The sequence below is a fragment of the Pseudophryne corroboree genome, chromosome 4 (genome assembly GCF_028390025.1).
Source record: "Pseudophryne corroboree isolate aPseCor3 chromosome 4, aPseCor3.hap2, whole genome shotgun sequence".
In the NCBI taxonomy this organism is placed as follows: Eukaryota; Metazoa; Chordata; class Amphibia; order Anura; family Myobatrachidae; genus Pseudophryne; species Pseudophryne corroboree.
Genome location: NC_086447.1, coordinates 942657801 through 942683084, shown reverse-complemented (window position 1 = coordinate 942683084; position 25284 = coordinate 942657801).

The window sequence follows — 25284 nt, the reverse complement described above, 5'->3', positions numbered from 1 at the left end:
TTCATCGTCTCGGCCATGACTAGTGGCAGCAGCTTCAGCACGAGGTGGAAGTGGATCTTGATCTTTCCCTAATTTTGGAACCTCAACATTTTTGTTCTCCATATTTTAATAGGCACAACTAAAAGGCACCTCAGGTAAACAATGGAGATGGATGGATTGGATACTAGTATACAATTATGGACGGGCTGCCGAGTGCCGACACAGAGGTAGCCACAGCCGTGAACTACCGCACTGTACTGTGTCTGCTGCTAATATATAGACTGGTTGATAAAGAGATAGTATACTCGTAACTAGTATGTATGTATAAAGAAAGAAAAAAAAACCACGGTTAGGTGGTATATACAATTATGGACGGGCTGCCGAGTGCTGACACAGATGTAGCCACAGCCGTGAACTACCGCACTGTACTGTGTCTGCTGCTAATATATAGACTGGTTGATAAAGAGATAGTATACTCGTAACTAGTATGTATGTATAAAGAAAGAAAAAAAAAACCACGGTTAGGTGGTATATACAATTATGGACGGGCTGCCGAGTGCCGACACAGAGGTAGCCACAGCCGTGAACTACCGCACTGTACTGTGTCTGCTGCTAATATATAGACTGGTTGATAAAGAGATAGTATACTCGTAACTAGTATGTATGTATAAAGAAAGAAAAAAAAACCACGGTTAGGTGGTATATACAATTATGGACGGGCTGCCGAGTGCCGACACAGAGGTAGCCACAGCCGTGAACTACCGCTCTGTACTGTGTCTGCTGCTAATATATAGACTGGTTGATAAAGAGATAGTATACTCGTAACTAGTATGTATGTATAAAGAAAGGAAAAAAAAAAACCACGGTTAGGTGGTATATACAATTATGGACGGGCTGCCGAGTGCCGACACAGAGGTAGCCACAGCCGTGAACTACCGCACTGTACTGTGTCTGCTGCTAATATATAGACTGGTTGATAAAGAGATAGTATACTCGTAACTAGTATGTATGTATAAAGAAAGAAAAAAAAACCACGGTTAGGTGGTATATACAATTATGGACGGGCTGCCGAGTGCCGACACAGAGGTAGCCACAGCCGTGAACTACCGCACTGTACTGTGTCTGCTGCTAATATATAGACTGGTTGATAAAGAGATAGTATACTCGTAACTAGTATGTATGTATAAAGAAAGAAAAAAAAACCACGGTTAGGTGGTATATACAATTATGGACGGGCTGCCGAGTGCCGACACAGAGGTAGCCACAGCCGTGAACTACCGCACTGTACTGTGTCTGCTGCTAATATATAGACTGGTTGATAAAGAGATAGTATACTCGTAACTAGTATGTATGTATAAAGAAAGAAAAAAAAAACACGGTTAGGTGGTATATACAATTATGGACGGGCTGCCGAGTGCCGACACAGAGGTAGCCACAGCCGTGAACTACCGCACTGTACTGTGTCTGCTGCTAATATATAGACTGGTTGATAAAGAGATAGTATACTCGTAACTAGTATGTATGTATAAAGAAAGAAAAAAAAACCACGGTTAGGTGGTATATACAATTATGGACGGGCTGCCGAGTGCCGACACAGAGGTAGCCACAGCCGTGAACTACCGCACTGTACTGTGTCTGCTGCTAATATATAGACTGGTTGATAAAGAGATAGTATACTCGTAACTAGTATGTATGTATAAAGAAAGAAAAAAAAACCACGGTTAGGTCACTGGTATATACAATTATGGACGGGCTGCCGAGTGCCGACACAGAGGTAGCCACAGCCGTGAACTACCGCACTGTACTGTGTCTGCTGCTAATATATAGACTGGTTGATAAAGAGATAGTATACTCGTAACTAGTATGTATGTATAAAGAAAGAAAAAAAAACCACGGTTAGGTGGTATATACAATTATGGACGGGCTGCCGAGTGCCGACACAGAGGTAGCCACAGCCGTGAACTACCGCACTGTACTGTGTCTGCTGCTAATATAGACTGGTTGATAAAGAGATAGTATACTACTAATATTATATACTGGTGGTCAGGTCACTGGTCACTAGTCACACTGGCAGTGGCACTCCTGCAGCAAAAGTGTGCACTGTTTAATTTTAATATAATATTATGTACTCCTGGCTCCTGCTATAACCTATAACTGGCACTGCAGTAGTGCTCCCCAGTCTCCCCCACAATTATAAGCTGTGTGAGCTGAGCAGTCAGACAGATATATAATATATATAGATGATGCAGCACACTGGCCTGAGCCTGAGCAGTGCACACAGATATGGTATGTGACTGAGTCACTGTGTGCTGTGTATCGCTTTTTTCAGGCAGAGAACGGATTATAAATAAAAGTGGTGGTCACTGGTCACTATCAGCAAAACTCTGCACTGTACACTACTGAGTACTCCTAATGCTCCCCAAAATTAGTAAATCAAGTGTCTCTCTAATCTATTCTAATTCTAAACGGAGAGGACGCCAGCCACGTCCTCTCCCTATCAATCTCAATGCACGTGTGAAAATGGCGGCGACGCGCGGCTCCTTATATAGAATCCGAGTCTCGCGATAGAATCCGAGCCTCGCGAGAATCCGACAGCGTCATGATGACGTTCGGGCGCGCTCGGGTTAACCGAGCAAGGCGGGAAGATCCGAGTCGCTCGGACCCGTTAAAAAAAACATGAAGTTCTGGCGGGTTCGGATTCAGAGAAACCGAACCCGCTCATCTCTAATACATATCCTATACACACACGTCACACTCATACATATCCTATACACACACACACGTCACACTCATACATATCCTATACACACACACACGTCACACTCATACATATTCTATACACACACACGTCACACTCATACATATCCTATACACACACACGTCACACTTATACATATCCTATACACACACACGTCACACTCATACATATCCTATACACACACACACGTCACACTCATACATATTCTATACACACACACGTCACACTCATACATATTCTATACACACACACACACGTCACACTCATACATATTCTATACACACACATGTCACACTCATACATATCCTATACACACACACACACGTCACACTCATACATATTCTATACACACACACATGTCACACTTATACATATTCTATACACACACACACGTCACACTCATACATATCCTATACACACACACGTCACACTCATACATATCCTATACACACACACACGTCACACTTATACATATCCTATACACACACACACGTCACACTCATACATATCCTATACACACACGTCACACTCATACATATCCTATACACACACACACACGTCACACTCATACATATCCTATATACACACACACACACGTCACACTTATACATATCTTATACACACAGACACGTCACACTCATACATATCCTATACACACACACGTCACACTCATACATATCCTATACAGACACACACGTCACACTCATACATATCCTACACACACACACGTCACACTCATACATATCCTATACACACACACGTCACACTCATACATATCCTATACACACACACACACGTCACACTCATACATATCCTATACACACACACGTCACACTCATACATATCCTATACACACACACGTCACACTCATACATATCCTATACACACACACGTCACACTCATACATATCCTATACAGACACACACGTCACACTCATACATATCCTATACACACACACACACGTCACACTCATACATATCCTATACAGACACACACGTCACACTCATACATATCCTATACACACACACACGTCACACTCATACATATCCTATACACACACATGTCACACTCATACATATCCTATACACACACACACGTCACACTTATACATATCCTATACACACACACGTCACACTTATACATATCTTATACACACACACGTCACACTCATACATATCCTATACACACACACGTCACACTCATACATATCATATACACACACACGTCACACTCATACATATCCTATACACACACACACACGTCACACTCATACATATCCTATACACACACACACGTCACACTCATACATATCCTATACACACACACGTCACACTCATACATATCCTATACACACACACACGTCACACTCATACATATCCTATACACACACACACGTCACACTTATACATATCCTATACACACACACACACGTCACACTCATACATATCCTACACACACACGTCACACTCATACATATCCTATACACACACACACGTCACACTCATACATATCCTATACACACACACGTCACACTCATACATATCCTATACACACACACACGTCACACTCATACATATCCTATACACACACACACGTCACACTTATACATATCCTATACACACACACACGTCACACTCATACATATCCTACACACACACGTCACACTCATACATATCCTATACACACACACACGTCACACTCATACATATCCTATACACACACACACGTCACACTCATACATATCCTATACACACACACACGTCACACTTATACATATCCTATACACACACACACGTCACACTTATACATATCCTATACAGACACACACGTCACACTCATACATATCATATACACACACACATGTCACACTCATACATATCCTATACACACACACACGTCACACTCATACATATCCTATACAGACACACACGTCACACTCATACATATCCTATACACACACATGTCACACTCATACATATCCTATACACACACACGTCACACTCATACATATCCTATACACACACACACACACGTCACACTCATACATATCCTATACAGACACACACGTCACACTCATACATATCCTATACACACACACATGTCACACTCATACATATCCTATACACACACACGTCACACTCATACATATCCTATACACACACATGTCACACTCATACATATCCTATACACACACATGTCACACTCATACATATCCTATACACACACACACGTCACACTTATACATATCCTATACACACACACGTCACACTCATACATATCCTATACACACACACGTCACACTCATACATATCCTATACACACACACGTCACACTCATACATATCCTATACACACACACGTCACACTCATACATATCCTATACACACACACGTCACACTTATACATATCCTATACACACACACGTCACCCTCATACATATCCTATACACACACACGTCACACTCATACATATCCTATACACACACACACGTCACACTCATACATATCCTATACACACACACACGTCACACTTATACATATCCTATACACACACACACGTCACACTCATACATATCCTATACACACACGTCACACTCATACATATCCTATACACACACACAAGTCTTACACATACACATCACACTCAAACACACACATACGTGTAATATACACAAACATGACAAATTCCTACACACACACCAAACTCACATACACACACACGTCTTACACATACACATGTCAAACTCAAACACACACATACATGTAATATACACACATGCCAAATTCATACACACACACACACACACACACACACACACACACACACACCAAACTCACACACACGTGTCTTACACATACACATGTCACACTCAAACACACACATACATGTAATATACACACACATGACAAATTCATACACACACACGCCTTACACATACACGTCACACTCAAACACACACATACATGTAATATATATATAAGACCTCACCACAACAGGCCGCCTCTCTGTTTTAAGGCTGCGCCGGCTGCTTCTACTACTTACTGCAGCACGGACTACAGCAACGGCGCACGCCCCCTCCAGGCAGCCCCACCCCTTTCAGCAGTACACACGTCAATCAAAGGCATGTAGGTGCGACCTGGGAGTAAATTCCCGGGTCACACCATTCAGACCTAAGCCGGGAAAAACCCTGGTCAGTTGCAGGGTCGGCATTTGACGTGTTCCCAGGTTGGGGCCTTTCAGACATGCCAAAATCCCGGGTTGATGCACGTTCATGTACAAAATCCCGGGATTTTGGAGGATGTCTGAAGGGGTATATGTCCGCATTATATATCAGGGCACATCGTACTGGCTCATAGATGGGACATCATGCACAATCTGTAAGAAACAAGTGTTTATAAGCATTAAAAGCATGAAAAAACATCAACAAGTAGGGACTTCCTGTCCCAATGCCGCTGCGTCATTTCCACCCCACTTCCGCTATCTGAACGATGTAAGTGCGCAGTACAGAGCTTCCACCCTTTCTGGAGTAGCTGGAATACATTTGGAACGCAGGAACGTACTCCCCCTCTGTATTGGCGTCCACTTTCACTGGATCGCACGTGAGCCACAAACCGACTTCCGGTGACGCGTTTCCGGTACATGAAATGCAGACGTAGCGGCAGTTGCCCCTTTAATCAGTTGAACTGTTCATAGCACATGTATGAAATATGGGGGTAATTCTGAGTTGATCGCAGCAGCAAGTTTGTTAGCAGTTGGGCAAAACCATGTGCACTGCAGGGGGGGGGGGGCAGATGTAACATGTGCAGAGAGAGTCAGTTTTGGGTGGGTTATTTTATTTCTGTGCAGGGTAAATACTGGCTGCTTTATTTTTACACTGCAAATTAGATTGCAGATTGAACACACCACACCCAAATCTAACTCTCTCTGCACATGTTACATCTGTCCCCTCCCCCTGCACTGCACATGTTATATCTGCCTCCCCTGCAGTGCACATGGTTTTGCCCAATTGCTAACAAAAATCCTGCTGCGATCAACTCTGAATTAGGCCCAAGAATAGGCTTACCATGCTATCCCTTTAAACCGGGTACATACCTCCCAACTGTCCCGATTTTCGCGGGACAGTCCCGTTTTTTGGGGACTGTCCCGCTGTCCCACCCGCGGGCCGCAGTGTCCCGCGGTGGGGGGGGGGGGGGGGGCAGTTGGGAGACTCCTGCACGCGCTGCTCTGCTTAGCAGAATAGACAGAGAGACGGAGCGCTGGGCATGCCCCCTCAATGACGAAATCGGGGGCGTGGCTCGCGATCGCGGTCCTCCCGTGAGGCCACGCCCCCTTTCCCATAGGCCACACCCCTTTTTCGGGAGCGCGCGCGGCTTTGCCGCGCGTGTGTCCCTCTTTACAAGCGGCTAAAGTTGGGAGGTATGCGGGTATCAGGGTCTTACCGTTGACGCCGGGTTTCGGGGTCTCTCTGTCTGGGTCATGGCAGTGCTGCGGCGGCAGGCGGGCGGCCGATTGCTGCTGTGTGTGAGGGGCTGCAGCAGTGGCGTCACAGGGGGGGTGCGGGGGGTGCGGCCCGCTCCCGGGTGTCACCCGCCGAGGGGTGACACCAAAATGCCGGTTCCTGCAGAGTGACAGAAGCAGAGTGATGTACTGTTATATTATGTGCAGCACTCGGCTCCTGTCACTGTGTAGGAGCCAGCACTGCAGGGACAGCACCTCCCGGGAGTCAGCCCTCACCTCCCACACACCCCAGTGGGAAAAAAAAACGGGTGTCGGGACGCGAAGCCCCGCCCCTTTCGCAAAGCCCCACCCCTTTGTGTGCCTGCAATAATCTAAAAACGGGTTCCGCCCGCGAAACCCCGCCCCTCTGTTTAAGCCACGCCCATTCCCGTGGAGCCCCGCCCCCTTTATACTCGTTGCCGCACCGGGTGTCACAGAGGTGAGTGACGCCTCTGGGCTGCAGTGAGACTGACGGAGGCTGTGGATGTGGTGGGCATTGAAGCTCAGTGAGTAGCGACTCAGCAGGAAAAAGCAGCCTTCTCCTGTAAGCATACCTATAAGCATGCGCACAGCGTCTATTCAGTGGAGTCAGAGGGAGAGGGAGCATGACAGCTGCTCACAGAGCGCTGGGCATGCCCCCTCAGTGACGAAAACGGGGGCGTGGCTCGCGATCGCGGATCCTCCCGCGAAGCCACGCACCTTTTCCATAGGCCATGCCCCCTTCTCGGGAGCACGCGCGGCTTCGCAGCGCAAGTGTCCCGCTCCACAAGAACAAAAAGTTGGGAGGTATGTGTAAGTCTGCAGTTACGGGAGCTGCCATGTTGGAGACCAATGCACGCAGTGTAGCCAATAGCAATGCTTCCTGTGGGTTCTCAGCCAATCCCAGTCTGCTTCCCCTTTTAAAAGATATTGGATTTGAATCAAACACTGCCAGAGCTTTATGCTGCTCTTCCTAGAAGGTGCTTCTGCTCTGTGCTCCTGTGTGCATCATGGTTGCTTGATGCTTTGAGTCCCTGGAAATCTCCTGCCTTGCTCATCATCTGCACGTTACTCCGCTTCTCTCCGCACTCTGATCCAGAGTCTGGCAACGGCGCTGCTTCCAGCAGCTGGTGAAACTCCAGGTTGATTCCAGGTGAAATCTGCGGGTAACCTGGAACAGTTGGTGGTTCCTTGACAACTCTGCCCAGTTGGCAAGAATCCAGTTTCAAAGAATTCTTTAGTCATGTCTTCCAAAATTCCAGGTTTTAAAGTCTGAGTTCTTCAGTCACGTCTTACAATAATCTAGTTTCAAGGTCTGAGTTCTTCAGTCACATCTTACAATAATCTAGTTTCGAGGTCTGAGTTCTTCAGTCACGTTTTACAATAATCTAGTTTCAAGGTCTGAGTTCTTCAGTCATGTTTTACAATAATCTAGTTTCAAGGTCTGAGCTCTTCAGTCACGTCTTACAATAATCTAGTTTCAGGGTCTGAGTTCTTCAGTCACGTCTTACAATAATCCAGTTTCACTGTCTGAGTTCTTCAAGTAACCTGTCTTTACAGTTATAGGGGCTAAACTCGCCCGAATCCGTATAGACCTGATCGCAGAAGCAAATTTGATAGCAGTTGGGCAAAACCATGTGCACTGCAGGTGGGGCAGATGTAACATGTGCAGAGAGAGTTAGATTTAGGTGGGTTATATTGTTTCTGTGCAGGGTAAATACTGGCTGCTTTATTATTACGCTGCAATTTAGATTTCAATTTGAAAACACCCCACCCAAATCTAACTCTCTCTGCACATGTTACATCCCTCTCCTGCAGTGCACATGTTACATCTGCCCCACCTGCACTGCACATGTTACATCTGCCCCCTCCCTTGCAGTCACAGAGCGGGTTTCATTACTGTATATGTATACAGTTCATATTTAGTATGGTGTTTGCAATTCACTAAAGGATGCAAATCTCAGCTCTCCGTCCCGCAGCCGTGTACAGATTCGCCATAAGCACAGGGAAGTTACTTCCCTGTCTGTCAGCCCAGCACCCATTCTGGCTCCGCCCCCTGAACTCCCAGCCTTTTCTGAACGCCAATGCCGGTACATGCGCAGGAAGGACCTGCCTTCGCCTCTCCGCTTCTTGCACTGGAGACAAGACGGAGCCACGGATACTAGTGATGTGCACCGGAAATTTTTCGGGTTTTGTGTTTTGGTTTTGGATTCGGTTTCGCGGCCGTGTTTTGGATTCGGACGCGTTTTGGCAAAACCTCCCTGAAAATATTTGGTCGGATTCGGGTGTTTTTTTTTACAAAAAACCCTCAAAAACAGATTAAATTATAGAATTTGGGGGTCATTTTGATCCCTTAGTATTATTAACCTCAATAACCATAATTTCCATTCATTTCCAGTCTATTCTGAACACCTCACACCTCACAATATTATTTTTAGTCCTAAAATTTGCACCGAGGTCGCTGGATGACTAAGCTAAGCGACACAAATGGCCGACACAAACACCTGGCCCATCTAGGAGTGGCACTGCAGTGTCAGACAGGATGGCACTTCAAAAAAATAGTCCCCAAACAGCACATGACGCAAAGAAAAATGAAAGAAAAAAGAGGTGCAAGATGGAATTGTCCTTGGACCCTCCCACCCACCCTTATGTTGTATAAACAGGGCATGCACACTTTAACAAACCCATCATTTCAGCGACAGGGTCTGCCACACGACTGTGACTGAAATGACTGGTTGGTTTGGGCCACCACCAAAAAAAGAAGCAATCAATCTCTCCTTGCACAAACTGGCTCTACAGAGGCAAGATGTCCACCTCCTCCTCATCGTCCAATTCCTCACCCCTTTCACTGTGTATATCCCCCTCCTCACAGATTATTAATTCGTCCCCACTGGAAACCACCATCTCAGGTCCCTGTGTACTTTCTGGAGGCAATTGCTGCTGGTCAATGTCTCCGCGGAGGAATTGATTATAATTCATTTTAATGAACATCATCTTCTCCACATTTTCTGGAAGTAACCTCGTACGCCGATTGCTGACAAGGTGAGCGGCTGCACTAAACACTCTTTCGGAGTACACACTGGAGGGAGGGCAACTTAGGTAAAATAAAGCCAGTTTGTGCAAGGGCTTCCAAATTGCCTCTTTTTCCTGCCAGTATACGTACGGACTGTCTGACATGCCTACTTGGATGCGGTCACTCATATAATCCTCCACCATTCTTTCAATGGTGACAGAATCATATGCAGTGACAGTAGACGACATGTCAGTAATCGTTGGCAGGTCCTTCAGTCCGGACCAGATGTCAGCACTCGCTCCAGACTGCCCTGCATCACCGCCAGCGGGTGGGCTCGGAATTCTTAGCCTTTTCCTCGCAGCCCCAGTTGCGGGAGAATGTGAAGGAGGAGCTGTTGACGGGTCACGTTCCGCTTGACTTGACAATTTTCTCACCAGCAGGTCTTTGAACCTCTGCAGACTTGTGTCTGCCGGAAAGAGAGATACAACGTAGGTTTAAATCTCGGATCGAGCACGGTGGCCAAAATGTAGTGCTCTGATTTCAACAGATTGACCACCCGTGAATCCTGGTTAAGCAAATGAAGGGCTCCATCCACAAGTCCCACATGCCTAACGGAATCGCTCTGTTTTAGCTCCTCCTTCAATCTCTCCAACTTCTTCTGCAAAAGCCTGATGAGGGGAATGACCTGACTCAGGCTGGCAGTGTCTGAACTGACTTCACGTGTGGCAAGTTCAAAGGGTTGCAGAACCTTGCACAACGTTGAAATCATTCTCCACTGCGCTTGAGTCAGGTGCATTCCCCCTCCTTTGCCTATATCGTAGGTAGCTGTAGAGGCTTGAATGGCCTTTTGCTGCTCCTCCATCCTCTGAAGCATATAGAGGGTTGAATTCCACCTCGTTACCACCTCTTGCTTCAGATGATGGCAGGGCAGGTTCAGGACTGTTTGCTGGTGCTCCAGTCTTCGGCACGCGGTGGCTGAATGCTGAAAGTGGCCCGCAATTCTTCGGGCCACCGACAGCATCTCTTGCACGCCCCTGTCGTTTTTTAAATAATTCTGCACCACCAAATTCAATGTATGTGCAAAACATGGGACGTGCTGGAATTTGCCCAGATGTAATGCACGCACAATATTGGTGGCGTTGTCCGATGTCACAAATCCCCAGGAGAGTCCAATTGGGGTAAGCCATTCTGCGATGATGTTCCTCAGTTTCCGTAAGAGGTTGTCAGCTGTGTGCCTTTTATGGAAAGCGGTGATACAAAGCGTAGCCTGCCTAGGAACGAGTTGGCGTTTGCGAGATGCTGCTACTGGTGCCGCTGCTGTTGTTCTTGCCAGTGGGCTGTCACAGTCATATAGTCCTGAGTCTGCCCTGCTCCACTTGTCCACATGTCCGTGGTTAAGTGGACATTGGGTACAACTGCATTTTTTAGGACACTGGTGACTCTTTTTCTGACGTCTGTGTACATTTTCGGTATCGCCTGCCTAGAGAAATGGAACCTAGATGGTATTTGGTACCGGGGACACAGTACCTCAATCAATTCTCTAGTTCCCTGTGAATTAACGGTGGATACCGGAAACACGTTTCTCACCACCCAGGCTGCCAAGGCCTGAGTTATATGCTTTGCAGCAGGATGACTGCTGTGATATTTCATCTTCCTCGCAAAGGACTGTTGGACAGTCAATTGCTTACTGGAAGTAGTACAAGTGGTCTTCCGACTTCCCCTCTGGGATGACGATCGACTCCCAGCAGCAACAACAGCAGCGCCAGCAGCAGTAGGCGTTACACTCAAGGATGCATCGGAGGAATCCCAGGCAGGAGAGGACTCGTCAGACTTGACAGTGACATGGCCTGCAGGACTATTGACTTTCCTGTCTATGGAGGAAATTGACACTGAGGGAGTTGGTGGTGTGGTTTGCAGGAGCTTGGTTACAAGAGGAAGGGATTTAGTTGGCAGTGGACTGCTTCCGCTGTCACCAAAAGTTTTTGAACTTGTCAATGACTTCTGATGAATGCGCTCCAGGTGACGTATAAGGGAGGATGGGGCAGATGTATTAACCTGGTGACGGCATAAGGAAGTGATAAACCAGTTATATGTGCAAGGTGATAAAGGCAGCAGCCAATCAGATCCTAACTGTTAATTTACATATTGGATCTGATTGGCTGGTGCCTTTTATCAGCTTGCAGATATCACTGGTTTATCACTTCCTTATGCCTTCTCCAGGTTAATACATCTGCCCCATTGTTCCTAGGTGGTTAACGTCCTTACCCCTACTTATTACAGCTTGACAAAGGCAATACACGGCTTGACACCAGTTGTCCGCATTTCTGTTGAAATAATTCCACACCGAAGAGGTGATTTTTTTTTGTATTTTGACCAGGCATGTCAATGGCCATATTCGTCCCACGGACAACAGGTGTCTCCCCGGGTGCCTGACTTAAACAAACCACCTCACCATCAGAATCCTCCTTGTCAATTTCCTCCCCAGCGCCAGCAACACCCATATCCTCCTCATCCTGGTGTACTTCTACACTGACATCTTCAATTTGACTATCAGGAACTGGAGTGCGGGTGCTCCTTCCAGCACTTGCAAGGGGCGTGCAAATGGTGGAAGGCGCCACCTCTTCCCGTCCAGTGTTGGGAAGGTCAGGCATCGCCACCGACACAATTGGACTCTCCTTGGGGATTTGTGATTTAGTAGAACGCACAGTTCTTTGCTGTGCTTTTGCCATCTTAAGTCTTTTAAGTTTTCTAGCAGGAGGATGAGTGCTTCCATCCTCATGTGAAGCTGACCCACTAGTCATGAGGAACATAGGAGAGGGCCTCAGCCGTTCCTTGCCACTCCGTGTCGTAAATGACATATTGGCAAGTTTACGCTTCTCCTCAGACGATTTTAATTTTGATTTTTGGGTCATTTTACTGAACTTTTGTTTTTTGGATTTTACATGCTCTACTACTATGACATTGGGCATCGGCCTTGGCAGACGACGTTGATGGCATTTCATCATCTCGGTCATGACTAGTGGCAGCAGCTTCAGCATGAGGTGGAAGTGGATCTTGATCTTTCCCTATTTTACCCTCCACATTTTTGTTCTCCATTTTTTAACGTGTGGAATTATATGCCAGTATCAATAGCAATGGCCTACTACTATATATACTGCGCACAACTGAAATGCAGCACAGGTATGGATGGATAGTATACTTGACGACACAGAGGTAGGTAGAGCAGTGGCCTACTGTACCGTACTGCTATATATTATATATACTGGTGGTCAGCAAACTGTGCAAAACTGAAATGCACCACAGGTATGGATGGGTAGTATACTTGACGACACAGAGGTAGGTAGAGCAGTGGCCTACTGTACCGTACTGCTATATATTATATATACTGGTGGTCAGCAAACTGTGCAAAACTGAAATGCACCACAGGTATGGATGGATAGTATACTTGACGACACAGAGGTAGGTAGAGCAGTGGCCTACTGTACCGTACTGCTATATATTATATATACTGGTGGTCAGCAAACTGTGCAAAACTGAAATGCACCACAGGTATGGATGGATAGTATACTTGACGACACAGAGGTAGGTAGAGCAGTGGCCTTCTGTACCGTACTGCTATATATTATATACTGGTGGTTAGCTAACTGTGCAAAACTGAAATGCATCACAGGTATGGATGGATAGTATACTTGACGACACAGAGGTAGGTAGAGCAGTGGCCTACTGTACCGTACTGCTAGATATTATATACTGGTGGTCAGCAAACTGTGCAAAACTGAAATGCACCACAGGTATGGATGGATAGTATACTTGACGACGCAGAGGTAGGTAGAGCAGTGGCCTACTGTACCGTACTGCTATATATTATATATATACTGGTGGTCACTGGTCAGAAAAATTATGCACTGTCCTCCTACTATATACTACAATGCAGCACAGATATGGAGCGTTTTTCAGGCAGAGAACGTATAATACTGGTGGTCACTGGTCAGCAAAACTCTGCACTGTCCTCCTACTATATAATACTGCTGGTCCCCAGTCCCCACAATAAAGCAATTAGCACACTGAGCACAGATATTTGCAGCACACTGAGCACAGATATGTAGCGTTTTTCAGGCAGAGAACGTAGATATTTGCACTTGCAGCACACTGAGCACAGATATTTGCAGCACACTGAGCACAGATATTTGCAGCACACTGAGCAGAGATATTTGCAGCCCACTGAACATAGAAACTGAGAGGACGCCAGCCACGTCCTCTCACGATCATCTCCAATGCACGAGTGAAAAATGGCGGCGACGCGTGGCTCCTTATATAGAATACGAATCTCGCGAGAATCCAACCGCGGGATGATGACGTTCGGGCGCGCTCGGGTTAACCGAGCAAGGCGGGAGGATCCGAGTTGCTCGGACCCGTGCAAAGAAAGGTGAAGTTCGGGCGGGTTCGGATCCCGAGCATCCGAACCCGCTCATCACTACCGGATACCGGATCACAGAAAGGTAGGTACTGTATACTATACATGGATTGTTACTTAGCATAGCTATATATCGAACTGAACCGATGTTAAATATAGTGATAAGTAACAATTCATTTGCACCAAACTTCATGACTAAGGAGGTAAGTCCCGGGATCGGGAACGGCAGGATCCCGGGATTTAGGGCCAAAAACGGCCGGGATTCAATACCAGGATTGGGAGCTCCATTCCCGGGGATTGAGGGATCAGTGTTGAGCGTTCACAGGACGTCCAGACGCTGCCCGGCTTCCTCCTTCCGGCTCCCATGGCGCAGAATGAGGTCACGCTGCGCCGTCAGCCGCTGCTGGAGGAGAGAATGTAGAGTTTCCCACCCGCCCGTCCTCAGTATACGGTTAGTTATGTGTGCGGGGCGGGGGAGGGGGGCGGCCACATAGTTAAAAGCCAATCCCGGGAATCCTGGGATTGGCCTTTATTTTATCGCAATACCTGGGATTGAATAAATGGCCTGGGGATTCGCTTCCCTATCCATGACTAGGCCCCTGTGTTCCTGTGCATTTTACCAGCAGTGACATTGCCACATTACCTACACATTACATGGAAACATATCACAGAGCATGAAATCACCCCATAGAGACAGCTTCCTGCGCAGCCTCCGGAACACAATCACACTGGTAAAACATAACGACAATAACCTACACACACAGGAGGCTCTGACATAAGGAGAAATAGGTCCTAAAGATGCATTTATATCCAAGTAATTATAAGTCTCATACCCACTGGGGCCAGGGCAGCCACCAGGGGGAGGACTGTGGGGACTGGTGTCCCGGGCCCTTACAGAGAAAGGGGCCACCCCTAGCTCCTACCGCCAATAGCTGGAGAGCTGCACCAGACTGTAAAACAACAGCAGGCTGATGCGTAGGGAGGATTTCTTACAACAAGCCTTATCTGTGCACCAGCCCTCCGTGTACCATTCCTGTGGGTAAGCAATGTTCCACATATATGTAACGTCACAATGTGTGACATCACATAGGAGTGGGGCGGGGACGCAGAATCTATTTTTTTGAGGGTGGAGGGGCCCTGTCTATTTTGTTAGTCCCGGGGCCCCACAATTCCTGATGGCAGTGGTGACTGGGGCTAATTACATCTATATAAAGAGGGGTGATGCTAGAAACCATTGTTTGTATAGTTAATGTAGATATTATCGCTGTAACGCGCGCTCGGTCTATCCACTTGCCGGTAACTAAGTCTAGAGGGATCTCCAAGTGACCTTTACACATTAGGGAAAATACTACAGACAAACACAACGCGTTTCACCGGAAGCACTCACCCAGCGTCAGTGGCCACACATGGCTCATTGAGCGAGGCCAGGAGATACCTCGTTAATGATCCTTTGTCATTGGTATAAAGAAAGGAACATTCTCTCCTCTGTGTTCTGCCTGATGTACATGGTCACCTGCTCTGCTATGGCATGACTGCGCTCAGCATTCTCTCTCCTCAGAACATTCCGAGAACCAGATGGTTCCTAGAGAAGGGCATCTGTGTCCCATTACTACAGTAATACAACAGGACTCTTCCTCCACCTTCCCCTCAGGTCCAGTAGCACAATGTCAGAAGCTGCATCTGCCAATTACACACTCATACAATGTGACCGGTGGGAGAAGACACGTTTCCAGTTTCTGTTGGACTCCATGCTATCTGCTCCATCACGGGAGCCGAGATGAAAGTGGTCAAACCAAATATACAACCAGGAATCCCGTCCCATCATAAAACAAACCATGGGGCAGACTCGGGGGAGACATTTAGTAGAGCGGCCTATTATCTGCGGAATCACAGCCACATTCAACATGAATCTATCTACATTGTACGTATCAATGGGAAGCTCTGGATCCCATTAGGAGTTTTAACACCATAACCGCCGACATATTGTGTCACAAACGCAAATTCTGAAACTTCAGCAAAAGAAGAGAAAAATAAAATCTATAATCAAAACAATACGACAACCCCAGGAGCGGCCAGCTCGCTGCGCTAACGGGGAGACAGGGAAAATATACTGAGAAAATATACAAAAAGAGAGAAAGATTCGCCTTAGACGACCCGCAGCTCACTGAGGAGACAAATTTAGTTGGACTTGAATGAATGCTTCTCCCTGAAACGTTCTGTGCTGGAAATTACTCACACATGTGAGCGTTACCATGGATTGTGCTGGTACTGGTGCTTTAACATTAAACAGTGCACGGCCTTGTGGACGCATGAAATACCTCCTATCATTTATCTTACTTACAGCCAGGCGCTCCCCCACAGTCATTCCAAAACTTTCCCACCATGATGACTCAACTATGACACTTACTCCCATCTCACCTTCACCAAAACTCTCCTCACTGGGGAAATATGGGAGATAAACTGAAATCATCATTTATGCTTTGTCTCTGCTATGAGCGGCCTCCGGGGGGGACGCAGAAGGGGGGATTTTACACCGGATAAACCTGTAATATTTTATGCTTAAAGAGAAGCTGTAACGGAGATCATCTGTTGCTGTCCTGGGTGTAACATTATCTACATACTAAATGGGGTAATATTAGAGGATTCTGTACTGGAAAAAGACTTAGGGGTTCACATAGATAACAAATTAAGCAGCAGTACCCAAAGTAGGACTGCAGCAAAGAAGGCTAATAAGATATTAGCATGCATAAAACGGGGAATTGATGCAAGGGACGAGAGTATTATACTCCCATTATATAAATCACTAGTGAGGCCTCATCTTGAATACTGTGTGCAATTTTGGGCACCACTTACAAAAAGGATATCCTGGAGCTAGAAAAGGTTCAGAGGCGGACGACCAAACTAATCAAGGGCATGGAGACGCTGGAATACGAGGAAAGGCTTGCAAGACTAGGCATGTTTACATTGGAAAAGAAGAGACTAAGAGGGGACATGATCAACATCTACAAATATATAAGGGGACAATACACAGAGCTCGAGAGGGACCTGTTTTCTATAAGATCAGCACAGAGAACACGTGGTCACTCGCTTAGGTTAGAGGAGATGAGTTTCCGCACATTGAGGAGAAAAGGTTTTTTCACAGTAAGGACAATACGTGTTTGGAATTCCCTGCCTGAGAGAGTAGTAACAGCGGACTCAGTCAACACCTTTTAGAATGGTTTAGATAAATTCCTATTGGATAAAGATATTCAGGGTTATGGTGCATAGGCACTCATTATAGTTAATATAACTAGTCCTAACATAAAAATAACTAGTCCTATAATAAGACTGCATAGGAGACCACAAATAGGTTGAACTTGATGGACAATTGTCTTTTTTCAACCTTAGTTACTATGTTACTGTGTTACTATGTTCTCCCTGAGTCTGGGAGAGAGCGGAGAAAGGCAAAGACGTCTGTATGTAGATAGTCATTATATATAGAGGATGAGGCCTATTATATTCTGTGCTGGGACTTCACACAAGGGAATCAGATTAAACCAGTATATTGGACCCATCATTTGCTGGGTCTTTAGATATTATGCAGAGTTTCTCTTACCCCACCTTCCCGTCTCTCTCCCCCTGGTTCCTCTTTATTGTTGCCCCTGATCCTGCCTCCACCTATTCTGGATCCTAATTATCCCAATTCCCACTATTCTTTCTGTCTCTCCCATTCTTGCCCTATTCCTCCAGTCTCCTCTTATTCTTGCCCCTTAGTCCTCCTGTCTCCCCCTATTTATTACCAGTTATTTGTATAACGCACACAGATTTCACAGCGCTATTCTTGCCCCTGTTCCTCCAGTCTCCTATTACACAAATCTCCTCCAAATCTTATTAGAGATGCGCGGATCGGTTTCCTTGGAAACCAAAACCACCCGAACGTCCGCATTACAAGTACATCCAATCCCGGGCTCAATACTTCCCATAAAGTTCAGGTCCAAAATAGAGATGAGCGCCTGAAATTTTTCGGGTTTTGTGTTTTGGTTTTGGGTTCGGTTCCGCGGCCGTGTTTTGGGTTCGAACGCGTTTTGGCAAAACCTCACCGAATTATTTTTGTCGGATTCGGGTGTGTTTTGGATTCGGGTGTTTTTTTCCAAAAACACTAAAAAACAGCTTAAATCATAGAATTTGGGGGTCATTTTTATCCCAAAGTATTATTAACCTCAAAAACCATAATTTACACTCATTTTCAGTCTATTCTGAATACCTCACACCTCACAATATTATTTTTAGTCCTAAAATTTGCACCGAGGTCGCTGTGTGAGTAAGATAAGCGACCCTAGTGGCCGACACAAACACCGGGCCCATCTAGGAGTGGCACTGCAGTGTCACGCAGGATGTCCCTTCCAAAAAACCCTCCCCAAACAGCACATGACGCAAAGAAAAAAAGAGGCGCAGTGAGGTAGCTGTGTGAGTAAGATTAGCGACCCTAGTGGCCGACACAAACACCGGGCCCATCTAGGAGTGGCACTGCAGTGTCACGTAGGATGTCCCTTCCAAAAAACCCTCCCCAAACAGCACATGACGCAAAGAAAAAAAGAGGCGCAATGAGGTAGCTGTGTGAGTAAGATTAGCGACCGTAGTGGCCGACACAAACACCGGGCCCATTTAGGAGTGGCACTGCAGTGTCACGTAGGATGTCCCTTCCAAAAAACCCTCCCCAAACAGCACATGACGCAAAGAAAAAGAGATAGTATACTCGTAACTAGTATGTATGTATAAAGAAAGAAAAAAAAACCACGGTTAGGTGGTATATACAATTATGGACGGGCTGCCGAGTGCCGACACAGAGGTAGCCACAGCCGTGAACTACCGCACTGTACTGTGTCTGCTGCTAATATATAGACTGGTTGATAAAGAGATAGTATACTCGTAACTAGTATGTATGTATAAAGAAAGAAAAAAAAACCACGGTTAGGTGGTATATACAATTATGGACGGGCTGCCGAGTGCCGACACAGAGGTAGCCACAGCCGTGAACTACCGCACTGTACTGTGTCTGCTGCTAATATATAGACTGGTTGATAAAGAGATAGTATACTCGTAACTAGTATGTATGTATAAAGAAAGAAAAAAAAACCACGGTTAGGTGGTATATACAATTATGGACGGGCTGCCGAGTGCCGACACAGAGGTAGCCACAGCCGTGAACTACCGCACTGTACTGTGTCTGCTGCTAATATATAGACTGGTTGATAAAGAGATAGTATACTCGGAACTAGTATGTATGTATAAAGAAAGAAAAAAAAACCACGGTTAGGTCACTGGTATATACAATTATGGACGGGCTGCGGAGTGCCGACACAGAGGTAGCCACAGCCGTGAACTACCGCACTGTACTGTGTCTGCTGCTAATATATAGACTGGTTGATAAAGAGATAGTATACTCGTAACTAGTATGTATGTATAAAGAAAGAAAAAAAAAACACGGTTAGGTGGTATATACAATTATGGACGGGCTGCCGAGTGCCGACACAGAGGTAGCCACAGCCGTGAACTACCGCACTGTACTGTGTCTGCTGCTAATATATAGACTGGTTGATAAAGAGATAGTATACTCGTAACTAGTATGTATGTATAAAGAAAGAAAAAAAAACCACGGTTAGGTGGTATATACAATTATGGACGGGCTGCCGAGTGCCGACACAGAGGTAGCCACAGCCGTGAACTACCGCACTGTACTGTGTCTGCTGCTAATATATAGACTGGTTGATAAAGAGATAGTATACCCGTAACTAGTATGTATGTATAAAGAAAGAAAAAAAAAACACGGTTAGGTGGTATATACAATTATGGACGGGCTGCCGAGTGCCGACACAGAGGTAGCCACAGCCGTGAACTACCGCACTGTACTGTGTCTGCTGCTAATATATAGACTGGTTGATAAAGAGATAGTATACTCGTAACTAGTATGTATGTATAAAGAAAGAAAAAAAAACCACGGTTAGGTCACTGGTATATACAATTATGGACGGGCTGCGGAGTGCCGACACAGAGGTAGCCACAGCCGTGAACTACCGCACTGTACTGTGTCTGCTGCTAATATATAGACTGGTTGATAAAGAGATAGTATACTCGTAACTAGTATGTATGTATAAAGAAAGAAAAAAAAACCACGGTTAGGTGGTATATACAATTATGGACGGGCTGCCGAGTGCCGACACAGAGGTAGCCACAGCCGTGAACTACCGCACTGTACTGTGTCTGCTGCTAATATATAGACTGGTTGATAAAGAGATAGTATACTCGTAACTAGTATGTATGTATAAAGAAAGAAAAAAAAACCACGGTTAGGTCACTGGTATATACAATTATGGACGGGCTGCCGAGTGCCGACACAGAGGTAGCCACAGCCGTGAACTACCGCACTGTACTGTGTCTGCTGCTAATATATAGACTGGTTGATAAAGAGATAGTATACTCGTAACTAGTATGTATGTATAAAGAAAGAAAAAAAAACCACGGTTAGGTCACTGGTATATACAATTATGGACGGGCTGCCGAGTGCCGACACAGAGGTAGCCACAGCCGTGAACTACCGCACTGTACTGTGTCTGCTGCTAATATATAGACTGGTTGATAAAGAGATAGTATACTCGTAACTAGTATGTATGTATAAAGAAAGAAAAAAAAACCACGGTTAGGTCACTGGTATATACAATTATGGACGGGCTGCCGAGTGCCGACACAGAGGTAGCCACAGCCGTGAACTACCGCACTGTACTGTGTCTGCTGCTAATATAGACTGGTTGATAAAGAGATAGTATACTACTAATATTATATACTGGTGGTCAGGTCACTGGTCACTAGTCACACTGGCAGTGGCACTCCTGCAGCAAAAGTGTGCACTGTTTAATTTTAATATAATATTATGTACTCCTGGCTCCTGCTATAACCTATAACTGGCACTGCAGTAGTGCTCCCCAGTCTCCCCCACAATTATAAGCTGTGTGAGCTGAGCAGTCAGACAGATATATAATATATATAGATGATGCAGCACACTGGCCTGAGCCTGAGCAGTGCACACAGATATGGTATGTATGTGACTGAGTCACTGTGTGCTGTGTATCGCTTTTTTCAGGCAGAGAACGGATTATAAATAAAAGTGGTGGTCACTGGTCACTATCAGCAAAACTCTGCACTGTACACTACTGAGTACTCCTAATGCTCCCCAAAATTAGTAAATCAAGTGTCTAAACGGAGAGGACGCCAGCCACGTCCTCTCCCTATCAATCTCAATGCACGTGTGAAAATGGCGGCGACGCGCGGCTCCTTATATAGAATCCGAGTCTCGCGATAGAATCCGAGCCTCGCGAGAATCCGACAGCGTCATGATGACGTTCGGGCGCGCTCGGGTTAACCGAGCAAGGCGGGAAGATCCGAGTCGCTCGGACTCGTGAAAAAAAACATGAAGTTCTGGCGGGTTCGGATTCAGAGAAACCGAACCCGCTCATCTCTAGTCCAAAAATTAGACAAAACGTCATCCTCCAGGTGTCAGATAAACGTGTGTTACACAGAATGCCGGAGGCAGAGTGGGCGGGGTGTGATTCTGTATGATAAGGGCTACTGTGACCGTGATTAAGGGCAGGGGGATACTGTGTCACTGCCAGACTAAGTGCCATCAGTCAAGGGCTGCGGGTTGCTGCACTATGACTGTGTCAGAGTTAGGAAAATCATTGTCACAAAAGAAAATAATGTGTGTTGTTGTTCAGACACTGTACTCAAAAAATAGGTGCCAACCATCCATTACTTACTACATTATTATAAAAAAATAAAATGTGTGTTCAGGATAAGTTCAGACACTGTTAAAAAATAGTGATCAGAAGGTGCCACTGTTACTTACTAATAGTGCTGTGAGTCTTCAGTGTATGGATCAGTCAGGAGACGAGCAGGAGCAGAAACCCAGTACTAGTGCTGTGGCTGCTGCCAGTCATGATAGTGGGGGCAATTCAGAGTTGATCGCAGCAGCAAATTTGTTAGCAGTTGGGCAAAACCATGTGCACTGCAGTGGGGGCAGATATAACATGTGCAGAGAGAGTGTCACGATCCGGGTATCTGGACGCCATTACTTACCCTTCAGATGCCTCCTAAGGCTGGCTCAGCGTTCCAGGACCGGATCCCGCTGTTCCTGAGTTTCCACATGCAGAATGTCAGAGTGGTGATTTCATCAGCCGCGGCCTCCGCTGTGCCCGCGTGGTTAAATGTGCGCTTGTCAGTCTGGCGTCTCCTGTCTCCTGTGGCCGGCGTCGCCATTACTGTTTCAATTCTCACATGGATTACAAACCAAACTTCCCTCCAAGTGTCTGCATGGGCGCAGCCATCTTGGATTTTGTCATCTGATTATTTCCACCAATCTGCTGTCTGTATTGTTGATTTGCATAATTGCCTAGCCAACCCCTTCCTTGCTGCAGGTATAAGTATGCTGTGCCTGAGCAGGGAAGGCGTCAGTGCTTTGGTTGTCTAACCTAGTTCCAGTTTGTCTCTCTCCTGTGGTTGTCTTCCAGGTTCCAGCTCCTGTCTCCAGACTTCTGCTATAGAGACCCGCACCAGCGTTCCATCTGCGGTGTAGCCTGACTCTCCGATCCATTCTGGACTCACCTGTTTCCAGCTACAACAATCACCTGCTTCCAGCCCAGCTTCCAGCAGTGTACAGCTTTTCTTAAAGGGCCGGTGTCCTTTCTGCAGTTTACCACTCTCCACCGGTATTATTATTTCACCGCTCTCAAACAATCACCTGCTTCCAGCCCAGCTTCCAGCAGTGTATAGCTTCTCTTAAAGGGCCGGTGTCCTTTTCTGCAGTTTACCACTCTCCACCGGTATTATTATTTCACCGCTCTCAAACTCCAAACTTCATTATTATTTCATCGCTCTCAAGTTCGTTTAATTTTTAACTGGTTCCAGCCAGTATCCACTCCGTACCAACAACAGTCTGGTTCCAGCCAGTATCCACAGCAGCCGTTTTACCTTCAGCAGCCCAGCCTTTCCTGGAACATCAGCTGGTACGATCCTGGGTTCTCTCCATTGCTACAGTCAGGCCTGGTAAGGACTTTCCAACTAGAAGATTATAAGAACTGTCTCACACTACCAGTGCCTGTGGCCCTTGCCACCCTGTAGTACCCAGGAATTGTATTTATCCTCTGTTGACTTTTATGTTTCCTTTTACTGCGGCTGTGTTACGGAGTTTGTCATAATAAACATCATTGACTTTTATCCTGGTTGTCGTGGTCACGCCTTCGGGCAGTTATTCTACATGTTACTTACATGTCTAGGGGTCTGATACAACCTCCCAGGTTCCGTTACATCTCAGCCCCTACAACTGAGGCTGCCTCCCGTCAGCTCAGGCCCTCAGTTGTGACAGTAAGCACTGACCTAATGAATCCAGCCGGAGACCAGGATCAAGCGGCCAGGCCGATGCAAGAACTGGCAGCCCGACTTGAACATCAGGAGGCTGCACAGGGCCACATCATCCGCTGTCTCCAGGATCTCTCTACACGGCTGGATGGGATTCAAACGACCCTCCGTGGACCTGGCACGTCCGGTGCGTCCACTACAGTAACACCAGCTGTAACCCCACCCACCTTAACCATTTCCAGTCCACATCTTCATCTTCCAACGCCAGCAAAATTTGATGGATCTCCAAGGTTCTGCAGGGGATTTCTCAATCAATGTGAAATCCACTTTGAGCTTCTACCTGGCAATTTCTTCAGTGACCGTACCAAAATTGCCTATATCATCTCCCTTCTCAGTGGCTCAGCCCTTGACTGGGCATCACCTTTATGGGAGAAGTCTGATCCCCTGCTATCCTCCTATACTGACTTTGTAGCTACATTCAGGCGCATCTTCGACGAGCCAGGCCGGATAACATCTGCTTCATCTGAGATTCTCCGTTTACGCCAGGAAACACGTACTGTGGGACAGTATCTTATACAGTTTCAAATCCTGGCATCCGAACTGGCATGGAACGACGAGGCCCTGTATGCTGCATTCTGGCATGGCTTATCAGAACGCATCAAGGATGAGTTAGCTACCAGAGACTTGCCCTCTAAGTTGGATGAGCTAATTTCTCTTTGCACGAAGGTTGATCTACGTTTCAGAGAGAGAGCAACCGAGCGAGGAAGATCATCTACTCCTAAATCTTCTGCTCCTCCTCCTCGTCAACCATCTCCATCCAAGGATGAGCCTATGCAAATTAGTCGTTCCCGTCTATCTCCCGCTGAGCGCCGAAGACGTCTCTCTGAGTCTCTCTGTCTCTACTGTGCAGCTCCGTCGCACACTATCAATGCCTGTCCCAAACGTCCGGGAAACTCCAGATCCTAGCTCGCCAAGGAGAGGGCCGGCTAGGAGTAATGATCTCCTCTCCATCTCCTCATGACTGTAACCTCCCAGTGTCGCTCCAAATTGCTCAACGTTACAGGAACGTCATTGCCCTCCTTGATTCCGGAGCAGCTGGGAATTTCATAACCGAAGCTTATGTTAAACGGTGGTCCCTACCCACCGAGAGACTGTCCTCGTCCATCTCTTTGACTGCCGTGGATGGCAGCAAGATTTTTGACGCAGTCATTTCCTTAAGGACTCTTCCAGTTCGTCTGAGAGTAGGAGTTCTTCATTC